Source organism: Dermochelys coriacea, chromosome 4, assembly GCF_009764565.3.
Source record: "Dermochelys coriacea isolate rDerCor1 chromosome 4, rDerCor1.pri.v4, whole genome shotgun sequence".
Lineage (NCBI taxonomy): Eukaryota > Metazoa > Chordata > Testudines > Dermochelyidae > Dermochelys > Dermochelys coriacea.
This window is the reverse complement of record NC_050071.1, coordinates 69,550,052-69,561,443: the sequence shown is the minus strand read 5'-3', so window position 1 is coordinate 69,561,443 and position 11,392 is coordinate 69,550,052. Positions and strand designations below refer to the sequence as shown.

Genomic DNA, 11,392 nt, shown 5'->3' with positions numbered 1-11,392 from the left:
GGCCATCTTGATTATCACTACAAAAGGGTTTTTTCCTCCTGCTGATAATAGCTCATCTCAATTAGCCTCTTACTCCACCTTTTCATGTTCTCTGTATCTATCTTTCTTACTATATGTTCCATTCTATACATCCAATGAAGTGGGCTGTAGCCCACGAAAGCTTATGCTCAAATAAATTTGTTAGTCTCTAAGGTGCCACAAGTACTCCTATTTTTTTGTTTAGTACTCTTAGGCTTATGTCTGACACTGTCCCTTTCATTGAGGGATCTTTAAAACCTTCTCCCCTTTTTACTCCTCACAAACACCAGATTATGCAGCCCCTCCCTTCCTCCCAGCCTGGCATATCGAATGTGTTTCCTTCTGCAGAAGAGCAGTGCCACTCTGTTGACCAGAGAGAGATAAAAGACACTTGCTTCTTGTCTCTACTGGTTCATGGTAGCCAGTTCCCTAATTCACATTACTTTCTGTTTTACTGGTCTCTCCACTGTTGGACAGGCCTCCTTTTCAAGTTTGAGGTTCACAGATCCGTCTATAGTTGAGTTCTCACCATTTTCAATTTTCCTCATGTGTCCTCCCAGGTTTACACTTCGGTGTTGAGTTAAAAGGTAGTAATGAAAATGTTGGTTAATTAAGGGCTTGTCTACATGGCACAAAGCAGTGTATTAGCAGGGTTTGAATTCTAAACCACACCAGTATGTCGTGCATTAAGTGGCCTGTGCACTAAAAATTCCCTAGTGTACCTTAATGTAGTCCTATTTCAAACAGCATTAGGGAACTTTTAAGTGGGTGCCAGCAAGGTCTACACAGGGCACTTAGTGCAGAATACATTGGTGTGCTTTAGAATTCTTGTGCGCATCACTGTACCATGTTGACAAACCCTTATTTTTGTTCACAGATGGTGGGCATAAAGCCTGTTTAAACTCCCTGAAATATGCCACAATATGGTGAGTCATTTTTTTGTGCATTTTTCTATAAATTCTAGCCAGATTATTTTAAGTGTCTGGAAAGCACTTATCAATTTTGCACATCCTTCTGAAGGGGGAGTGCTGAGTAACGATTTCCTTCTGAGTTATGTCTTTCCAACTGAAGACTGTCAATGAGAATGGAAAGGACTAAAAATATTCTATAAACTCTAGCCAAATCTTTGAAATGTTCAAATTTAAAGGCAAACAGATGCCATGGTGACAGGCTCAGTAAGAATCTGTATAGAGCAGAACAGAAAAATATCAGGCTTATATATTATTTGTGAAAGATAGGGGAAGAAGGAGTGGAAATTGGCTCTTCCAATGGGGGAAAAAAAACTGCACAGGAGTGGGTACTGGGAGGAAGAGAGAAAAAAAATCTGAGTTTACCTTCAGTTTTCCCCAAACTGACTTACTGGGAGGAAAGGAGTATTTGAACCTTTATAGAACGGACTATAGTTCAGTCACCAAAATTAGTGATCCACTAGAAACAGCACCATCCAAACTTACACCCTATGCCTCTCCCTGGTTCTAAAGTCCCCTACCTTTTCTGGAGGTGCAGTGGCAGGGAAGCCATATTATCCCCCAGTACTGCCTTCAAAGATGTCTATACAAGAAAACGTTAATACATGTTCACAGTTTTACCAACCTTGCCAGGGGAGTGATAGTGGATGACCAGTGTCCCCTAGCCCAAGCTATCTTCTGCTCATAGAGGGTAGAGAGGAGACACTACTGTGAAGACTCTTTTCCCTATCCAGACAAGGGGAAATCTGCACACTCAGGGTTTGCTCCATACATGGCACTTGGAGGGAGTGATTCTCCACAAAAGGAACTTATACAAATTACTACCTCAAATAGACAGCCCCCTTTCAAGCAATCTCCTTACTATATGCCAAGCCTACTAGAATAGTTGTGTTTGCCTTTAGTTAAAGAGTACTTATACTCAACCAATTTTTGCTTTTCACTTTATGTATTTAATTGATTTGTAAAGAGAAACACTGTCTTGAAAGTGTGTACTACACAGTGTTAGAATGACCAGCTTCCTAGTGCTGTCTGTTTTCTTGCAGCACCGGATCAGTGTTTATCAATTACATTTATTAAAATTGACATTAGGAACCTTTGCAAAAAGTTTTATGAAATTTATATAAAGGGCTTGATCTTGAAAATCCTCCAGACACAGAATACCCATTGTAATCTTGTGATTAAGGATAAAAAAAAGGGGGGGGAACTCAAGAGATGTCTCAGTCACAGACTTCCTGGCTGACTGAGGCAAGTCACTTTCTCTGCACCTGTGTGTTCTGTCTGTAAAATGAGAATATTTCCGTCCATCTGAGGTTTTAGAATAAAATCCTTAGTGTATGTGAGGTGTTCTGGTATTACAGGGACAAGAACCATAGGAAAAACCTTATGCAAAAACAAAAAGGAATTGTACATACTCTTCCACACATGGAGGTTTGCAGGATTGGCTCCAACCTTATAGTTTGCATATACTCCTAGTGTCACAGGTTCAGGGCAACTGCACTTGTATTCCGCTTCTGTGGTTCCTTGAGTTCCCAACTGTTGCCTCTCCTGGGTGGAGACCTGCATGTCACATCCTTCTGACCAGGGATTTTAAGGCTACCCAGCTCCCAGCCTTTTGCTGGGGATATCCCCAACAAGCCAGACTGCCTAACAGGGCCAGAACCTGCACTTTGCTTTCTCTGAGGGCTATGATTAGTGTGTTGCCCACAGTTATAAGTTACCGTTCAGCTCCTAAGGAAGCACATTTATTCTTAAGGTAAAAGCCTCAATAAAATAAAACCTACATGCATGCTAAAAAGCTTAAAGGTAATCTCCAACTCCAGCCTAAGGCTCTGGTCGGTTTCAGTCCTTCAAACCTACAACTGGGTTTTCCCCATGGTTACAAGTTCATCTGGTCTTAGATCCAGAATGGGAACAATGGCTGGGCACATTTTAAAAAAAGCTAAACTACAGCTCAGGCCTTTGATCTTGGTCTTCCGTAAGAGGTAATCAGACAATGACCCTCTTATTATGACATAGCTTCAAAACGCTGCATTTTGCAAAACCACAGTTAGGAAAATTTGCATCAACTTCTCCTTGAAGGTCCCCCAGGAAATTCACTTAACACTTATTGACCCAAAAGTCCATACTCATATGGCACATTTTCAATATAGTTTTTGAACTCCCAGGTCTCACAACTGTCACATCTCCCTGTTAGAAAGGTTACACACAATCCCAACTAACAATACATAAATGTAATACAGTAAGATCAGTTGAGGCTATTGCATGAAATTTTCATCTGTCAGTTCAGAAAAAAAAAGATACGTTATTCCTTTTTCTGAATTTTGGTTGAGAAAGTATATTAATATATGTATTTTTCACTGGAAAATGTCCAAGGACTTTATATTAAGATCAAGTTGTGTTGACAAGGTGAAATGCAGAAGGAAATCTGGCTTTAATTAAGACTCCAAATATCCTCAGTAGACAGTATTTGTTTTTACTAATGGAAAATTTGGAGCATAGAAAAGTAAAGGCCAAAATATTTCGCTCGGCTGCTTAAATAAATGGCCTGATTAGTAGAGAAGTACTCACTGAAGTACTCACTGCTTATCTGAACTTCAGTAGGAGCTCAATACCTCAGGGCAGGGTAAATCAGGTCACTTATTTAGATGCCTAACCATGGATATTGGTGCCTAATTTTAGGCACTGGTGTTGGAGAATTTTGGACTAAGTGATGACCCAAAACATCACAGAGTGAGTCAGTGGCAAAGCTGAGACAAGAACTCAGGGCTCACTCTCAGCCCCGTGCTCAAACCAGTATAAAAATTATCTTGTTTGTACCATTGCTCTGCATTAAAGGATTTTAGAATATATCTGCGGAAAATCTTGGATTCTTTATGTCAGTGATTATAAACCCTTACATAGTTCAGTCATAAGGAACTGAATTGTCTTAACAAATCTTAATCCATTTTATAGGATAGATTAGTATTTTCTGTTGTAAACAGACTGCTTTTGTTCCCAGACAGAAGGATGGCATCCCCTGCCGGCTGGTTCATTGGGATGCTGGAGAGTCAGCTCATTAGGGAGCCAAGTGACCAGATGGTGAGAGAGACCAGACCTTTCTAGTAGATTTCCATTCTTCGTTGTTACACTCCACCTACAGTAGAAGTTGGTCCACACCAACAGTTTTCTGCTTTGCTTTCCAAGTGTAACTGATCTGTCCAGTACCATTATTCTCAAGGGTACAAATGAATTAGGACAGCTAAAAATTACAAAGTGACATCCCAGTGATTGTCCTTGGCATTGTTGGAGCTAGTATCCTCATGTACTCAGCCACTTTTTCAACTTCCTCTTTACAACTTTATCTTTGGTGCTTTGTATTTATGAAATACCTATACCTATGAAATACCTCCCCCTATTTCTTCTCAATGGTAGTTGTATAGTTGTATGGAACGTTTCATCCAACAAGCTAAGTACTCACCTACTTCCCTTCATAGGTAAGAGTAAGGCCTGCTGTAGGTCTGAGGGCCGGGATAGCTTCAGTGTATCCATACAAAACTGTTTTCTCTTTTCAAGGTGTTCCATGTATCACCACTGCACAAGAACTGGATCCAAAGACAAAAAGGCATCAAGAGAAAAAAATCACACACTGAATGAATAGTTTAGAATGTCACACTTGTAACGCTGTCTACCCCTGACAGCTCAGTGTTTAACAGCTCTACTACAATTTAGAATAACGCTCAGGAATATCTTGCCCTTTTGGGGCCCCTTTAATTTCTTCTCTTGTCTAATGCAGCTATTAAGCCTCACAGCCTTTCTATGATATAGATAAATATTATAATATCCATTTTAATTATGGCTAACGGAGGACCACAGAGGTTAAAATCTTGGTTCTGTCAGTAACTTGATTCAAGAATTGAATCCAGCTGTCCTGACTCAGTCTTCTGCTTTAGCCCCTACCTCACATTCCAGAGCATAGTTTCACTGAATAAGAAGCTGATAAATAACTTAATCTGAGTGCTTTGGTGAAAAATAGCAAATTCTTTCCTTTCTTTTCTCTGAGAGAAGATTCACTAGCTTCTAAAGTTGAAGTTTAGGTTTAAGTTGTCAGCTTTTTGATTTTGAAGATGACCCTGGAGGGAAAAAAAAATAAATAAAAGGAAAAGACACCTTAATTGCATGTGTCTTCCAATTGGGTTTGGACATTTCTAGATTTAACATTAGTGGGGATTACTTAGCCTAGTACTTATTCTGCATATACAGGTGGTTAATGTAAATCAAATAATTATTCAAGGTAAATTAAAAGAAAATGTAAAATTGTTCTTTAATGTAATTAAAAGAAAGAACTTCTCATCCAGCAGGTTATGTACAACATACCCCAACAATGCCTGAAATCCTGAAAACCACTATGGACCATGTGCAGCTCTCTCATGTCTCTGGCCAGGGAATGACAGTATGTCTGGACCTCATCCACCATTCCTAACAAGCACATTATCACTAATCCAAAAAGCTGCATTCCCAATATTGATCTGCTACGCAGACTTTGGAACACACTGAACCATATCAGAACAAACCATGGAAGATGCAGCTACTTGATGCATGAGTATCCCCTGCATGTGACTGTAGTGAGAACATCAAAACCTTCGAACACATCATAACACAGTACCCCGACTATGTATTCAGAGGTGAAATGGGGATATCCGCAACACTGAGGCTGCCTTGAAATGGCTCATGGACCTACAAGCATCTATAGAATGTTGTTTGGTAGATGCCATATGCACTGAGAGAGATTTTTAAAAACCCACATTTGTTCAGCTGATTCTACTCACAACACTTGTATTCACTTCTTTCTGAAAGAGGTAGTCAAGTGAAATAGAGCTTTCCAGTGTCTAACAAACAGAGGAATCATATTCAAAAGCTTTAGGACAAAAAACATAAATGAGCCCCCTGAGTTAAACAAAAGGAATTTTTACATGCTGATACATGAGCTCCAAAGAAAGCACAAAGGATAAAAAACAAAGCTCCGGAAGATTTTATTAAAATATGAAATTGATGAGGATGCTTTGTAACCACACAGTTCTTTATCTGCACTTGCTGCAAATATAAACTAAAATAAATATTTAAACTTGAAGCATGGAATTTTTAATACAATACTAGTAATAAAATGTATCATTTTTCTGCCGGCATGTGTGTTGTTTTTTGAGATTTCAGAGTTAGAGACAGCTTTAGTTCACAAACATGCTTTGAATAGATTTAGATATTGCTTCTTCACAATAAACATTATCTTCTCCAGCCTAAGTGCTTGAACCAGGGGCATGCAAAGAATCCTAATACACCAAACAAGAGAAATTAGACTGAGGTAGCACCTATGAACTGAAATGGATTCATTCTTTGGTTTGCACACAAGCACATTCTTATCAAGGTAGGATTGTACATATTTACTTTTAGACAAAACAAAAGTATAAAATCCCCACTGAATCAGTGTTAAGAATAAGGCTCAGATTTTTTTAATTGTGTATTTATTTAAATATTAATTAAATACCTCAACGGGATAAGTCTTCCTTTCAAACTAAACACCTCGCTATTTGTAAGGTCTGATAATTAAATATCAGAAGGTGGAAACTAACGTTTGCTTAGATGAAACCATGCTTGATACCGAGGGCTCTGATGATTAATGTTTTATAAGGGGAATTCTCCCTTTATAAATATAGCATATCTGTTAAACCAATACATTTATTTCCCCTGAAATGTGGATATATACGGTGCTGAACTATATGCTCCTTTAAGTATATTTTTCCTGAATATAAACTTCATTTTCATAGAAATAGGATATGGCTAATCATATATTTATAGTGTAATAATTATTGACTTGTTTTCAAAATTTTCAAACTGATGTGGCTAAAATGTGAACTTAGAAATCCACCTGTATGAACTTCAGTACAAGGAGTCTAGTGTTCTGCATTGCTGAGCACCCATAAATCCCCTCCTTACAACAAAAGACAACAGCAAGAACTGAGATCTGTCAGTGAACCAATTGTTGTTAATTTGCTATAAGGTTTGAGTACAAACAGTTCTAAATAACATTGTGTCCAAATACCTGTAAACCAAACATGGTATCAAGAATGTTGTTGATGTTGCTGACAAGTTGTATTGATATTTATTTGGATGTACCAATTTGTTTGCACAAACAGGAGCAGAAGTTTGATCATTGGTAAGTCATCTAAGATAGTCAGAACTAAATCACCCAAGGTAGTGTGGCCTAATAGATAGCGCATTGGACTAGGAGTTGAGAGTCATAGGTTCTATTTCAGACTTTGCTGCTTAGAGACCTTCAAAATGTTCCTTTCCCTCTCTGAGCTTCATTTTCCCCATCTGCAAAGGGATAATGATGCTGATCTTCTTTGCAAAGTTCTGAGATCTGCTGATGCAAAGTGCTATACAAGAGCTAGGTATCATCATCTGTAAAATGAATATTAAAAAACAAAACCTTACCTCCCTCAGAAGAGTGTTGAGAGTCTGAGTTTTGCACCACATGCCTTAAAGAAGGATTTGCAGACGTGGCATATCAGGAAATTGAATACGAATTATTTAAAGACATGTACATTTTGTTTTCTGGGCTTCTTCCACCATTAGAAACATTAGCTTTATTCCAAGAATGGTTATATTTTCTCCCTCATCTCCCTCTTAATTTCCAAAGTCCTAGGCTGTTTCTGACATCAGAGTTCCTTGCTGTGGAAATCATTGTACTGTCAGAAAATTGATCATTGTTTAGGATTTCCCTATAGAATTAAACAGGGATTAGTAGATTCAAATAGAGTGGTAACAGTTTAAAACTGCTGCATCTGCCTGGAACTAAATACAAAGACAACCTCAGATAAATGAATCCCAAAGACTAACTTGAGAGCTTTCAAAAGCTGTGTTCTTAATTGAAAAACCATATTGGAGCTAAAACTTAAGGGTTGATACTGTCTCATTGAAGTCACTGGGAGTTTTGTTATTGACTGTATTTTAAAACAAACATTCATCTTTATAAAAGGAAATTCAAACCAGAGCTTGTGAGCTGGTGTGATGGGATTTCCTGGTTCCTGGCACACTAGCAGACATGGGCCTACTCCACTTTTAGACAGATGGTGGCATAGCACTGAATTAGGTCCTTTAATACTTGAATGCCCACATGAAGGGTCAAGCACATGTAAAGAAGTATATGAATAAGTGGTAAGAGAAATGGGTAGGTAACAGTGGCCACAGAAAGTCAGAAACACTTTGAAGTTTGCCTGTTAATGTAAGGAAAAAGCAGACCTGGAAGTGAATGCAAGGGGAGCAGCCAAGTGGTTATATCACCTCAGGTCAAGTGATCCACTCAGAAAATACTAGGGTTGAGTCAGTTCTGCCAGAAAGCAGGAGCTTCCACATTCAACAAAAATGGGGGAAATCTTGGAATGTTTGGAGTTCATTTTCCATAATGTCCCACAGTTCAGATGTTTATCCCAACCTATAGAGGAGTGATCACCAACCGATTAATCACCATCAACCAGTCAATCCTGGAGACTCTCCCAGTTGATTGCGATCTCCAGTGGTGCAGCGGGGCTACCGCTAAGGCAGGCTCCCTGCCTACCCCCATCCCATGCTGGTCCCGGAAGCGGCCAGCACACCCCTGCGGGTCTGGGGGGTGCAGGGGTCTCCGCACACTGCTCCTGCCTGCAAGTACTGCCCCCACAGCTCCCATTGGATGGGAACGGAGAACTGTGGTTAAAGGGAACTATGCAGAGGGGGGCAGCATGCAGAGCCATGTGCTCCCCCAGAGGCTGCAGGGGCTCATTGACCCCTTCCCAGTGTAAGGCCAGAGCTGCCCAAGGTAAGTGCCACCCCTTTCAATGGGCAGCATTAAGACCAGGAGTAGCATGAGTAGAGCAGGCTCAGCTATGGTGAACCAGCATTTCTCTTCCACTACCCAACCTGCAGCCTCCCAGAGCCAGCCCCCCCCAAGCCCTCTGCTGCACTCCATACCCCCTCCTGGGGCCAGCACCCTGTACTAGCCCTGACCCCCCCACCCTAGAGCCAGCACTCCATAACCCCTCCTACATCTTAACACTCTGCCCCAGCCCAGAGCCCCCTCCTGCACCTAACCCCCTGCCCTACGCTCAGCCTGGAGCCCACACCCCCTCCCAAACCCCAACGCCTTGCCCCAGCCTGGTGAAAGTGAGTGGGTGGGGGAGAAGAGCAAACAACGTCAGGGGAGGGTGGAGTGAATGGAGTGGGGCTTTGTGGAAGGGGTAGGGCAGATCCCAGGTTGCCCTTAAATTCAAAAAGTGATTTTGAGCATAAAAAGGTTGGAGACCACTGCTATAGAGGTTCAAAGCAACCACCATGCCCCTCTGTCCCCACCTAATCCAATCCCACTGTCCTTGACAAGCTACTGCAAATACCCTCCCACCAACAACTTCCAGCACTGGTAGCTTGCACATCTCCACTGGAAAGGCTCAGTGTTATTAAAGCATGTTCTAAGGCAAGGTGGCAGGACCTCAGCAACTCTGAATGCATTCCCCTCAATCTCAACACATCCCTCCCAGACTAAACAGGATGAAGATAGGCCCACGTAGTAGTCAGTATGCCACCAGATGTCAGATCTCCTAGATAGAGGATTATAAGTGAAGACTGTGTTACTGGTCATGTTTTCAATTATTTCCTTTGTCTCTAACAGGCACAAATTGATATTAAAGTGCATTAACAATTTCTTAAATGTCCAAAACAAATTTATCAGGGTTTTGAATATACATTATGTATGACTATCAAATAATTTTATCCTCCATCAGTTCAAATCTCTAAAACAAATCTGCTAGGCATGGCCCAAAAGATATTTTGTTCCCTAAATTCAGTGCTAATGTCTTTCTTAAACCTTTTCTATATGTCAGTCCATTAATCATTGGAACATTTCTGCTCGAGTGAAGATACACAGAATAATCCCTCAAAACCAAACACTGCTAATAAATATGGCTAGAAATAGGCAAACTTGTTTTGTGCAATTTCAAACCCGGGTACATTTTTAGTTTGAAAGTTTGAGTTAAACTGAAATATTGATTGACACTTAGGCAAGGGAGAGACTAAAAAAATGAAGCAGGTGGAATGAAAAAACAAAGCATAAAGCAGAGGAGAAGGGAAGAATGTGTATGCAGCATCTAAAGGAGCTCTCCCCTGAGAGCTAGTGAGGAGCTGGGGAGGGTAAAAGGCTTCAGGACCAGACTGTGTGTACATGATCACACCCACTCTGCCTAGGTAAAAGCAGATAGAACTGTGGTGCTAAAGTGACCAGTTGTGGCTGACACTGGGTTACAAATCACTTTAGTATTGAATGAAGTGGTAATGAAATGTTATCATCTGTACAGTATGAGTAAAGGGCAGTAGAACTGTGCTAGCCTATCCTGATTGAAGTGGCCCAAGCACATGCTGCTTCCTATAATCATTGCTGCTGCTCTTCCCTGGGCTACTTCTCACATAGTCCCTTCCACTTCACCCTTACCTCAGAGTTGAAGATCTCAACTCCTCTCCTTCCTCACCCTTCTGGTCCCAGCCAGCAACTGAGGTGCTCAAGCCCTAACTTATCTATTTGCAAATTGTTGGATAAAAAGTAATGGTCGGTCTCACAATTAGGGGCTAGCTGCAACTCTGTCTCACTGAATGCACGCTGTTAGGCCCTGCAACTTCACCTCTCTCAAGGTGGAACCCTATGATTCTCACTCCTAAACTGGGTTCCAGGCTATAGCCTCCTATGTACCAATCATGATTACTCAGAAGTCCTGTCTAGGTTCAGTCCTTTTAACTAGGACTGCTGCACTCTGATTGGCTGCTTCCCTGTAGCCTCTCTAGGCTGGCTTGGAAGACCCATCTTCACTGATCTTTTTCTGGAGCAGGGTGTGGTAAGACCATGAGGCCTCCAGCAGGGGATCTCAAAGGGCCTAGTACACCCCTCACAATGCTATATATAGTTTACAGCCAGATCATTTGTGCCAGCCTAACTTTTGGAGATAGGGATAGAAAAACAATCACAGGTTTCTCTTTAACTAGAAAAGCATTTATTTAAATATAAAATCACCTTGGGGGAAGAATTGGGTTTAAAATTCTTTGAAAATAAGGTTGGCTAACTTCAACTAGTCTAGCAAAGCTAAAAAACTGTAGACTCTGATTCTGTTCACTCATCCCTACCGATAATTGTCCAGTCCCTTCCTACTGTCTTCAGAGACTAAAAAAAGAAAATACACTAAAAGGAATTGTAGAAGTTTAAGACACATAGACAAACTTTGTTCTTGGTCAGCTTGGTGTAAATCTGGAATGACCCCAAGAAACTTTCTAGTAATTAATCTGTCAATCATCCAATCTGCCTGTCTAGCTAGGAATGTACAATGTGTTCATCATTGTCCTCTCTGAGTGCCTAA

General features: G+C 40.7%; 1 long non-coding RNA gene across 1 annotated transcript; it reads right to left on the bottom strand.

Annotated features, from left to right (window-relative positions):
• Positions 1-2,170: 2,170 nt before the first annotated feature.
• Positions 2,171-10,529, bottom strand: LOC122459880. The gene is made up of 3 exons (XR_006280838.1): positions 10,480-10,529; positions 4,444-5,095; positions 2,171-2,531 (listed from the first exon to the last, which is right to left on the bottom strand). It is a non-coding gene; the product is annotated as an uncharacterized LOC122459880 (long non-coding RNA).
• Positions 10,530-11,392: the final 863 nt, after the last annotated feature.